The sequence below is a fragment of the Microcaecilia unicolor genome, chromosome 4, assembly GCF_901765095.1.
Source record: "Microcaecilia unicolor chromosome 4, aMicUni1.1, whole genome shotgun sequence".
NCBI classification, from domain to species: domain Eukaryota; kingdom Metazoa; phylum Chordata; class Amphibia; order Gymnophiona; family Siphonopidae; genus Microcaecilia; species Microcaecilia unicolor.
Window position 1 is genome coordinate 259620700 of NC_044034.1, and position 12623 is coordinate 259633322.

The 12623-nt window shown below is 44.4% G+C and overlaps 1 protein-coding gene across 1 annotated transcript in view; it reads left to right on the forward strand.

Annotated features, from left to right (window-relative positions):
- The first annotated feature begins 256 nt into the window (after window positions 1–256).
- Window positions 257–12623, forward strand: part of NCK2 (NCK adaptor protein 2) — a 157850-nt gene continuing 145483 nt past the window's right edge. Inside the window, exon 1 of the mRNA XM_030201460.1 lies at window positions 257–403. The gene's annotated coding sequence lies outside the window, so the exon portion shown is untranslated. The remainder of the gene's footprint in view (window positions 404–12623) is intronic.

The following is a 12623-nucleotide window of genomic DNA, read 5'->3' on the forward strand; positions in this document are numbered from 1 at the left end:
ATCCAACACAATCATAGCGTCTATCATAACACAGGCGCTGCACCAACAGGGAGGAGAAAGTACCATATACGGCCCATGTTTCGAGAACACAGTATGCCACCCATTGCCACCCTCCCTTGCTAAGTAGATTTACACCAGTCTCTTGACAACACGAAGCCCGCACCCAATTCCCACGAGCCGCTCTAGCACACAGAGCCTGCGGCCCTGCAAAACAGCTGTAAAGAGCCGAACCGGAAACAACGGCGGTTGGTTTTTCAGGCTGTGACGTTTTCGTTTTGGTGCGCGTGCGCGAGAAGGGCTGCGTTCGATCCACATTCTCCTTTTCCGGTAGCCGTGGGAGCTGAATGCAGAAGCAAGGAGGGAGCGAGGAGGGGAACTGTTGTTCATTGTCAGCGGCAGTGAGGTAAGAAAGCAACAACAACAAAAAAAAACGAACAGCCACAAAAAAGGGCCTAATTTGGTAGGGGGGGGGGGGGGGGGGCTTTAGCTTGGTAACTGCTCTATTCTCCCGCTGATTTTTTGGCAGGCTTGGTCTCGCAAGTTTAGCGTCAGTGTATGTGTGTCCTTACGGTGCCGTGTCTGCTTTCTAACCTCTTGGGACAGCACAGCGGAGAGCGGCAGAAAAGTTGGTTGTCCAGGGGCCTGTGTGGTTCACCGTCTTCCGACGCTTATGTGACTCTCTCTACGCTCGGGTTGGCGGCGTGGCGTTGCTTTGTCTAGGGCTTTGCTTCTCTCGATGTGTCCGTGTAGTGACTCCGGGGTTCCCTTGCTCCAGAGCCCCCATTATCCCAGGCTTTTTGGGGCCTAGAGCTCTCTGGCCGCCCCCCTTTTCGTTTCTTTTCTTCACCACTCATGCAGTTTTAGTTTCAGGGGACGTTGTATTTGCCTATCGTGATTTCCTGTTATGTCATGCCTCTTTTGCTCCTTATTTTTCTTTTCTAGTACCTCTTTTGTTATGTTTTGTTTATATGCTTTATTTAGTTAAAAAGACACCATGAATTTCCCATTTCTGATAAGGTTAAAGGCTTTTATTTGGGATTTCGTTTGTTGTTGGAATGTGTTTTACTGGGATGGATCCGCTATAAGGGTCTAGTATACAAGGGAAAACAAAGGTTCAGAAGCAGGAATTTTGATTGATTGATTCATTTACTGATAAAGTTTGGTGAAAGGATGATTCTTACAACGAGGCGGACTTTTCTTATAGCTTTTGTCTGACAGCTGGTGCTTTGTAGCAAGTCAGATTTTTAACGAATGGTTTATTTAGATTCCGAATTTCGTTTGTTAGGTGAAAGCCCACCCTCCTGCACGTAGTGGTTAGGCCGTTATATGTATTACATGAAGTAGATCAATTCTAAAATTCTTCTGCTAGATATGTAGGAGGAGAAAAAAATGCAGTTCAATTGAAAGGGGGACTATACTTTGTCATTCGTTTTCTGCACTTCATATAGACCTGTACTAGTGCATAAAATAAAAAAAAAATACTGACAATTACTTGATTAAAATATTAGAATCTTAATGTGATAATTGCACAAATATTTCTCCTTTGGTACTTAGTACAATATTTTAGTATTGTATTCTGATAAAAATACATATAAATGCTACCACTCTTATTACAAAAGTGCGGTAAGATTTTGCAGTTAGTGTGTGTCAAAATTAGGGGTCCTTTTTACTAAACTATGGTAAGCACAAGCTTAAAATGGCATACTGTAGGATGCGTTTAGGTGTCCTGCATTAAGTTCAAGATCTGTGTGTGCGAAAAAATAACTTTGCAAGAGCTGTTGTGTGTGTGTGTTTTTTTTTTTTTGGGGGGGGGGGGAGAGTAGTCAGTCCTGCATTAATCAGCACATCTGCATTACCGTGTACTAATAAGATTACTGTACGAGTCTTTACTGCCAACAAGATAAGGGCCCTGTTTACTAAGCAGCATTATAGGCGCATTAACGTTTTTAACGTGCGTCAACCATGTACATGCATACAATATCGCTATGGGCGCCTACATGGTTAGCACGCTCTAAAAATGCTAACATACCTTAGTAAACAGGGCCCTAAGTGTCAGTAAATGCTCCAGCAGTAATCTTTTTTAATAGCTGTTCACTAATTACCACATTAACACGTGGCCACTTTCTGGCTGCAGTAAAAATGGCCTTAGCACGTGGGAAAAATCCACATAATAGTGAGCTAAAACCACTTTTTACTGCAGCTTAATAAAAGGACTCCTTAATGCATCATAATTGTAAAACCTCTGAGTTAAAATTGGGGTACACCTGAGCATTTTCCTATTTAGTTCAGAAAATTCTGTACCTTGTGTTTACTGCATGGCAGATGATGTAATGCAGTTAGTTGCACCTTTTCAGTTGGCAGTAGTATTCAGTGTTATCTTCTGTGATAGAATGTTGGGTGTTATTAAGAAGGGTATGGAGTCCAGGTGTGCGGATGTTATAATGCCGTTGTATCGCTCCATGGTGCGACCGCACCTGGAGTATTGTGTTCAGTACTGGTCTCCGTATCTCAAAAAAGATATAGTAGAATTGGAAAAGGTACAGCGAAGGGCGACGAAAATGATAGTGGGGATGGGACGACTTTCCTATGAAGAGAGGCTGAGAAGGCTAGGGCTTTTCAGCTTGGAGAAGAGACGGCTGAGGGGAGATATGATAGAAGTGTATAAAATAATGAGTGGAATGGATCGGGTGGATGTGAAGCGACTGTTCACGCTATCCAAAAATACTAGGACTAGAGGGCATGAGTTGAAGCTACAGTGTGGTAAATTTAAAACGAATCGGAGAAAAGTTTTCTTCACCCAACGTGTAATTAGACTCTGGAATTCATTGCCGGAGAACGTGGTACGGGCGGTTAGCTTGACGGAGTTTAAAAAGGGGTTAGATAGATTCCTAAAGGACAAGTCCATAGACCGCTATTAAATGGACTGGAAAAATTCCTCATTTTTAGGTACAACTTGTCTGGAATGTTTTTACGTTTGGGGAGCGTGCCAGGTGCCCTTGACCTGGATTGGCCACTGTCGGTGACAGGATGCTGGGCTAGATGGACCTTTGGTCTTTCCCAGTATGGCACTACTTATGTACTTATGTACTTATGTACCTCTTACTAACTGTAAGCACAGTCCATGCCCATTCTACTTCCCCTTATGTGTTAATTGTAGTCAGAGATTTTTATGGGAATGAATGTGCACTAATATTTGTGAAGCGCTGCGTACGACTGGTAGCGCTATAGAAATGATTTATAGTAGTAGTAGTAACAGTTAATTCAACAAAGACCACTATATGCACCTGAAGGTAATTCACTTGAGTTACTACTGGAAAAGACCTGAACTAAATCCAAAAGCAAAAATAATCTATATAATAGTTTTTAATGTTTAAAAAAACTTTAGTGTTGACTAACTCGACCAACCTTAGTTATAAAATCCTAATAGTTGATTTCTCCCTGTTGATGCTTATTAGGGTTTTTTTTATCCTTTTTGTTATCCGCTCATACTGATATAGCAAGGAAAGTAAATGTATTGGTTTTGGAATGTTAGAACAATGAGAACTGTGAGGAGTTTGTTTCCCTTTTGTTGTCTGATACCTCCAAAATGTTTTTGCTTTTGCTTAGAGGTTGTGTTGTTATTACAGATGGAAAGCAAATACAGACTTTTAAAACTAGCTACAGCACCTAATATAGAATCATGATATCATAAGTGAAGCAAGTTAGTTTGAAGGAAAACTTTTAGTTTATATAACAACAACAAAGAAAGGTCTTTTTTTCATGGGGGATTTATTAGTTTGTGATTGGATATACCTGAAAATCTGAAGCCCTGTGTTCATTTTAGCTCTCAGTATTATAAAACAATGTTATCCAACCTATTCAGTCCAAGGTGAACCTGAGCCAAAGGTAGAGGCCAACTGATTTTGGTTTGTTATGGTGCTAATACTGGCCCCAAATCTTTTTTTCTGCCTGGTTTTGGGTTTATCTGAAAGATTATTTCTAATTTTCATACATGTTTTTGATTTGGGCTGACAATGTCCATGTGTTTCATTGGATGCTGAAAAGTTGTGCTTTGTCCAGTTTCTTCCTTCCCCCTGAAGAGGAATTGCCCCTCCTCCTGGACCCCTTTGCCCCATAGGCCACTCTGGGCCTATCTTACAATCCCTGGTGGTCTAGGAGTGGTGTTGGGGCAGCAGTGATCCCCAGTTACACCTGCCTATTCCAGTTCACCTCTCAGAATGGCTGTCACATCTGGGGCATTTCTCCCACCTTGACTACATACCACTAGACCACCAGGGATTGTAAGGTAGTCCGGAGGTAGGGTTACTTTTTTTTTTCTTGTAACAGTTGCAAGCAATGCAATTATGATGTATATGTTAAATAGAGTACTTCAAATAAATGATGAATAAGAAAGCTGACAACTTGTTTGGCTGTGTGAATATGAACCAGTGAGGGCTGCTGGGGATCATCAGAGCTTGCAGTCTTTATCCCTCTGCTAAAACCATAGTATCCATGACAGAATATAATAATTTAAATAATGAAAGACCATATTTTATCTCCAAGCAAAATACCCAACACACACATGGACTGCAGCTAATGAAAGTGAAAGCTAAAAGCTATGGTGCTTTCAAGTTGGCTGACTTGCACCACACTTGGAGCGACAGTTGCTGTCCTAACTCCATAGAGGCTAATTTCTAAGGAGCTTATTGCAAATTTACAGACTTTCCCCCATATTTTCTAAACCACACGGCAATGCTGAACAGTCCACGGCAGGCGCTAGCGTGGATTAGTAAACAGGGGGATCAAATTCTTGCTGATATCTTCAGGCATCCAAAGTTTATCTTTTAATGTGACTTTTTATATGCCCTCATACTGTTTTCCATAAGCTTTAAATCGCTGGACTGTGTCCACATATATGTAAGTAGATTCCCTGTTAGTCACATCTTCTCCATCATTTTGTTCCATGTGGGTTTCTCAAATTATCCACCCTCGTTGGGGGTTAAATTCCACTTTATAAATTTTTTGCCAGTGGAGGTTTCCTTAAGTTGTGGACTCTGTTGCTGTCTTCCAAATTGTGTTTGACTGAATCTCTGACAAAGCTCTCCAGCATTTTTTCTGTTTAGCACAGCAGTTTGGTCTGGACTCTTTTTAGATTCCCATTCAAAATCCTATAGAAAGGATATTCTGAATTTCCTTTTAAAACATTTTTCCAGAGTCTGACATTACTAGATTCAAGATGAGAGAATACTTGTAGACAAAATATCAAATGAGGTCCATGACCAAGTTAGTCTGTTTTTTATTGATCCTTTTCACCCTACACAACAGGGTTTGCATAAAGGATTTAAATGCCATTCATATGTTTTCTTTGTGGAGTAGGTTGGCACAGTGTTTTCAGCACTTGCAAAGTATATTTGCAGTATTCTACTATGCCCGTGGATTGATTCATTACACTTAAAATAAAAATTATATTGTTTTAATCCTATTTCATTTTATAACAAATGTTTACTTTTTAAATTGTATGGTCAACTGACCTAATTGAGGGCATTTAGCTGTATCAGAAGATTTGTGTGCACTTCTTGGATGCCAGATTTATTCAGACCTTCGTGCATTGCCCAGCAGTGTATCAGATGTATATCAAATATTCTACATGGGATGATATTGGATATGTAGTCATGTGACCTGATATTTCGATGCTTGAAATTTTTGCACCAAAAAAAAAAAAGGATTGCTCGCTATTTACTTCCTACCCCTTTCTTAAATCAAGTGATTTTTTTTTTATCAGGCAGGTCTTTATAGCATGTTAGATATCTTACAAACTGATCTTTTGTATTGTGGTGTTACTGAATAAACAACTTAATGTAACTTTAAGCCTTTTTAGTTAATCACCTGTTTGATAAGATCTGGTGGTAATTTCAGGAATATTTCAGGTGTTGCAAACATTTTAGTACAATAAAGGATTTCCTTGTACTGTAGCTCAGCCATGTTACTAGTCTGTGATTCTGTTTGACCATACCCTAGAATTTCCATTGTTGGAACTCATGTCATACCTGTGTCTGAGAGAAAGTGATAAGCTTTGTGTTGGGTGAATTTAGTTCATAATGCTATTGACATATTATTTATACAAACAAGTGTTTTATGTAGGGCAAACATTATTAGTTTCCCATGTTATTTTTTTTCCCATTCAAGGGTTTTAAAACATCATCTTCCCAGAGGCAATGTCATCAGTAGGGGTGCCCTATTATTTTATTTAGTTTTTGCTCACACCTTTTTTCAGTAGTAGCTCAAGGTGAGTTACATTCAGGTACATTGGGTATTCCTCTGCCCCTGTGAAGAGCTCACAATCTAAGTTTGTACCTGAGGCAATGGAGGGTTAAGTGACTTGCCCAAGATCACAAGGAGCAGCAGTGAGATTTGAACCAGCCACCTCTTGATGTCAAGACCAGTGCTCTATCTACTAGGTTACTCCTCCACTATTAACAACACAGGAGAAAACAAAATTTTCTAGCTTTCCTGTCATTTTGAACAAATGCACATTCCTAACATAAAGGTGTGCTGTTATTTTTGGTCCACTTTGTCCACAAAACTTGATAAAATCTTGCTTTATTTGAACAATTATTTGTGGTAGAAGTAGTGACAGTGATCTTGAAAGCATGAATTCTTCTTTTCTCATACATGGAAGTTCAACATTATTTCATTCTCATTTTCCAAGTTCCTGAAAAGAATAGGGGTTAGTTTAGCTCAGGGGTTCTCAACCCAGTCCTCGGGACACACCCAGCCAGTCAGGTTTTCAGGATACCCACAATGAATATGTGTGAGAGAAGTTTGCCTGCCTGCACTAACAGCTCACTCCCCACTTTCTGTATTTTGCTAGGTGGCATCCTTTCAGTCCACTGAACCTATAAATGTACAGAAGGAGAGGAGCTGAATATTGACTATGTGCATCCTCTAAGGTTTTTCTATTGAACTTTCTCCCACCACTGCAGTCTGTTCAGAATTCAGCTGCACACTTTATCTTCCACCTGTATCCTTATGCCACTTCTTCTCAAGCCACTAGATTGGCACCCTGTGTGCTTCTAATTATAGTTCAAGCTGCTTTTCTAGGTGAATATGTGCATTCATCATGCATGTTCTCATGACCTCTTTCCTTCTCTCTCTAATCCTGTTTGTGAACTTTGTTCATTGGGTAAGTAACTCTAATCAATGCCCTTTTTACCAGCTTCCAGCTCCACATGTTCCACTTCCTGTGCTGTATGTCTGGAGTAGACTTCTCAAATGGGTATCTTGTTTCCTCACTGGCCTTATTCAAATTAACCTAAAAACCCATCTTTCCATTACGTACGTTCCCACTATTCCAGGACGAGTGGGTAGTTATGTCCATCGACCAGCAGGTGGAGATAGAAAATACAGAACTGAGCACCACTACATAGCTCCCTGCTAGCAGCTTAGCTCCTCAGTATCTTCTATCTCCAGCAGGTGGATGGACAGATTTCCTCTGTCTCTGGTTCTGAGGCCTTGCTCCTAGTCCAGTTGGTCAACTGGTTCCCAGTGGAGCAGAGTGAGCAGTTGAGCAGACATAACCTGGTGGTGTTGGGTCCCTGTCGTGCCTTCCTCCTGGGGTGTTCTGCACCTTGGCCCTGTTTGTCCTCTGTGTGAGAGCCTGCTCAGCAACCAATCTACTCAGAAGATGAGGAGTTGGAGGCAACACATTGAGTCTGGCAGGCCGGTGCTGCTGCCGTGCCCTACTCTGAAAGCAGGGGTGACTGTGTCCCCGGGTAGTGTGGACCCAGGGTGGTGGGTTCTTTCTGCTGTGCTTCAGGCCTTGGGACATCGATGGGAGCACTGCGTGTTGGTGCTACAAAAAAACAAAACACCATGGAGGAAGTGGAAGAGCAGTTTCATGATTAGGTCAATGGATTGAGAACCAGGGGAGCCTAGTTGAAATCTCACAACTGCTCCTTGAGGTCTTTGGCAGATACAAACAGTTTCCTCCGAAGACAGAAAACTGCCTAATCTACCTGAATGTAAAAAAAAAAAAAGACATATTTTTTGCTTGCTTGTGCTGTGCTCCAGTTAAAAAAAAAAAGCAGGTGTGTAGCGCGGTGCGCCATGTTTTCCCGCGCAGCGGCAGTCTCTGGCCATGGCAACCCCTGCTTAGTGTGCGACCTGCTGCCCGTCTTGCAGTGAGCGGTGTTCCTCCTTGGGCCGCTGCACGGTGTGCAGTTCGGTTCCCAAGTGGAGGAGCTGATTTGGGGCTCGCACATACAGGGCGTGCTCAGTCACTACGGCGCGTTTCTTTCGGCTCTGGTCCCCGGTGCAGGGCCTTGGCGCTTTGCCTCAGAAGGAGGCGGGAATGGCAGCCATTTTTTATTTTTTCGGCAGAAGTGAAGCCCCTGTTCAGGCAGCTGTGTAGGTGGGGGTCCCTTCGGCGGGGGGGTCCTGGGTCAGGGCCAGCCCTTTGTCTGCTCTAGAGGTCTGCACAGGAACGGGGTTTGCGGGGATCCCACGGAGTCCACGGGAATCCCTCGGGTTCTCCCCTGGTCAGTGGGAGTGCTGCGGGAACGGAGCCCTGGTCAGCGGGAGTGCCGCGGGGACGGAATGGTACATGCGGGATTCCCGTGGGGATCGAGGCCACGGCCAAAAAAATCGCGGCCGGCCCTACCTCCAAAAGAACATTGTTGAATTTCTAGCTCAGTTACTGAACTACAGAGGCAAATGGAAATATAGTCTGTCCTGTACCATAGGACAGAGGATTAAACACACTTTGCTGGGATGGAATAATTTTTCTGTTAGTCAGTGTGAGGTCTTTTCTAGAGAGTTCATGCTGTATCAAGTATGAGAGCTTTGGAGCTATAAGGGTTCCTCTTCCCCTCCCCCTGTTTGTACTTTAAACATTAGTGAGCTGGCTGACAGACAGGAAAGCATCAATATGCAGTCTCTAAACATACTTTTAATGAGCTGCTTAAGAGGTTTTTAATTTTATTATTATTAGAATTTACCACTGTTTTCAGGAAAACCACTCAAGGCAGGTTACAACAAATATAACTTGGGTAGAGGCTATAAATAAAACAGTAAAGTATTCAATTCACAGAACATATAGCATAGTGTTTTATGTACAATGTTAATACAATACATATTAAAACCTTTTAAAAGATAGCAAAAGGGCAAATGGAGATGGAACTTAAGATATAAAACAGAGTAACAGGAGTTTAAATAGATGGTAAGGGTGACTAACTTAGTGGAAAAATTGCACTTATCAGTTAAGGTGAATGCAACTGAGCTAAGAATACGGTGCCTCCCGCCGAATGCGACTCTGGCTGTTACTCCATTTACTTTGTGGTGCCGCGAAGAGGAGGGTCTTTTCGGCCTATCCTAGACTTAAAAGAAGTCAACAAGTCTCTGAATGTGCGGAATTTTCACATGGAAACCCTGCACTCCGTCATAGCGGCTGTACAGCCAGGAGAGTTTCTCACGTCTCTGAACCTGAAAGAAGCGTACTTGCACATTCCAATTAGACCCCCGCACCAGAGGTTTCTGCGTTTTGCGATGATGGGAAAACATTTCCAGTTTCGGGCCTTGCCTTTTGGCCTCGCCACAGCTCCCCGTACCTTTTCCAAGGTAATGGTGGTAGTAGCTGCTTTCCTCAGGCGAGAGGGTATCAGGGTTCACCCGTACCTAGACGACTGGCTCATCAGAGCAGACTCTACAGAAGAGAGTCATCAGGTTACAGCCAGAGTGGTCTCAGTACTGCAGTCTCTGGGCTGGGTCGTCAATCTAGCCAAAAGTCACCTGACCCCCTCTCAATCTGTAGAATATTTTGGGGTCCTGTTCGACACAGCCTCGGGGATGGTTTTCCTACCCGAGCAAAGGCGGTGCAAGCTTCAGAACCAGGTCCGTCTGCTCCTGAGCATGCCTCGCCCGCGAGCTTGGGATTGATGAAGGCCACTTTGTAAGTGGTGCCTTGGGCGAGAGCGCACCTGAGGCCTCTGCAGTGTTCCCTGCTTCAACGGTGGTCTCCAATATCTTAGGATTATCAATGCAGACTCACGTGGCTCCCTGCGGCCTGTCTCAATATGGAGTGGTGGCTCTCAGACAGCATGCTGCGGCAAGGAATGCCGCTAGCGCTCCCCGATTGGTGCCTGATGGTAACAGATGCCAGCCTGAAGGGCTGGTGTGCACATTGCCGGGGAAGGCATACCCAGGGTCTCTGGACACTCGAGGAGTCGGAGTGGTCCATCAGTCGCTTGGAGTTGAAAGCGATTTTCCAGGCTCTTCTGGCTTTTCACTCGACCCTGGAAGGATTGGCTGTCAGTGTTCTGTCGGACAACACGACAGCAGTGGCCTACATAAATCGACAAGGCGGCACTCAATGCAGAGCACTGGCTGCACAGGCCGTGCAGATTTGCCACTGGGCCGAGCTACATCTGCAGTTTCTGTCAGCAGCTCACATTGCAGGTCAGAGCAACGTGCAAGCCGATTATCTAAGCATGCATCAAATCGACCCAGCGAAGTGGGAACTGGCAGATGAAGTGTTTCTTCAGATCTGTGCCAAGTGGGGGATGCCAGTAGCGGATCTTATAGCCTCAAGCGCAAATGCCAAAGTCCCGTGCTTTTGCAGCAGACGGAGAGATCATCGCTAGGCGGGGTTGGATGCCTTGGATCAACCCTGGCCTCAGGGTCTCCTGTATTTGTTCCCTCCGTGGTCGTTGATAGGGTGAGTGCTCCTGCGGATTCGGCTACATCTAGGAGAGGTGGTTCTCATTGCCCCGGATTGGCCCAGGAGACCGAGGTATGCGGACCTCCTGCGGATGCTGGTAGAGGCTCTCCTTCCTTTGCCTCTGGTACTGAATCTGTTGTCACAGGGACCGGTGACCATGGAGGATGCCTGCCGCTTTGGTCTTACGGCATGGCTATTGAGAGGGCGCAATTGAGAGACAAGGGTTATTCCAGTAAAGTAATTTCCACTCTCCTACAGGCCCGCAAGCGTTCCACTTCCATGGCTTATGCCAGGATTTGGCGCTAATTTGAGGCTTGGTGTGCTTCTAAAGCAATCACACCCATGCGGGCTTCTGTCTCGCCGATACTTGACTTTTTGCAGGATGGTTTACCAGAAGGCCTTGCCTATAATTCCCTGCGTGTTCAAGTGGCAGCCTTAGCATGTTTTCGAGGGAAGGTCGCTGGCCTCTCTCTGGCTGCTTATCCGGATGTGGCACAGTTTCTTAGAGGGGTGCTTCGGCTCCGTCCTCCCGTGCGGGCTTCGTGGCTGGTCTGGAACCTGGGGTTAGTTTTAAAGGCCCTTCAGTGTTCGCCCTTCGAGCCACTAAGGCGAGCTTCAGAGAAGGATGTGACCCTAAAGACGGTCTTTTTGGTGGCCATTACTTTGGCGAGACGGGTGTCTGAGCTCCAGGCACTCTTTTGTTGAGACCCTTTTCTACAATTCTCAGACTCCGGAGTTATGGTACGTACGGTGCCTTCCTTCATGCCTAAGGTGGTTTCAGTGTTTCACCTAAACCAGCCTATTTTCCTGCCTTCCTTTTCCAGAGAAGAGTTTCTGGAAGTCTCTGGGCAATTGCACCTCCTAGATGTGCGAAGGGCTCTGTTGCAGTACCTGTGCATGTCAAATGCTTTTCGAACCTCTGATCATCGTTTTGTCCTGTTGTCAGGTCCGCGCAGAGGGTCTCCAGCGTCTAAAGCCACTGTAGCCCGTTGGCTCAAGGAAGCTATTTTTTTCAGCCTATCTGCTGTCTGGCCGGCCTCCGCCTGAAGCATTTAAGGCACATTCCACAAGAGCAATTTCCTCCTCTTGGGCTGAAACTGGAGCACTCTCGCTTCAAGAGATATGCAGTGCAGTGACATGGGCTTCTAAGCTCTCTTTTGCCCGACATTACAGGCTGGATGTGGCTGCCAGGAGTGACGCGCATTTTGGAGCACAAGTGCTGGCGCGTGGTGTGGCTTGTTCCCACCCTATCTAGGGATTGCGTTGATACATCCTATTCGTAATGGATTCCTCTGCTTGATGACAAGGAAGGGAAAATTAGGTTCTTACCTTGGTAATTTTCTTTCCTTTAATCATAGCAGATGAATCCATGAGCCCTCCCTCAGTGATTCATTGTGTGATTGATGTTGTTTTATGTTCAGTTGTTCCTGTAGATATGTTCCCTCATTGGGAGAAGTTGGAAAACAGTCTTCAGGATTTCTGTTCTGTTATAGGAGGTTGAGTTCGTCCCTCCTTTGTGTTATTGCTCCTGTTCTGGGGCGTTCATCCGCTGTGAGGGAAGTTCATGTTATGCTACTTTGCGGTGTAACACTGCTTTGGAAGCTTCAAATACTGAGAGGCAGATGAAGCTAGCTGGCCATGAGGCACTATGGTTTTTCAGTGCTCTCTATCTCCCCCTGCTGGTTGATGGACACAACCCATTCGTAATGGATTCATCTGCTATGACTAAAGGAAAGAAAATTACCAAGGTACGAACCTAATTTTCCCATTTACCGCAGTGACTGGTCTTTTGCAATTGGAACATTTCTCAATAAGGAAGAAATTTGAGAGCTCATTGAAAGTTGGTAGTTTCAAATGACCCCCAAGATGGTGATTGTGTTATGAATATTGATGTAAATTCTGGATAGAATTGGAATGAAGGGAAAAGATT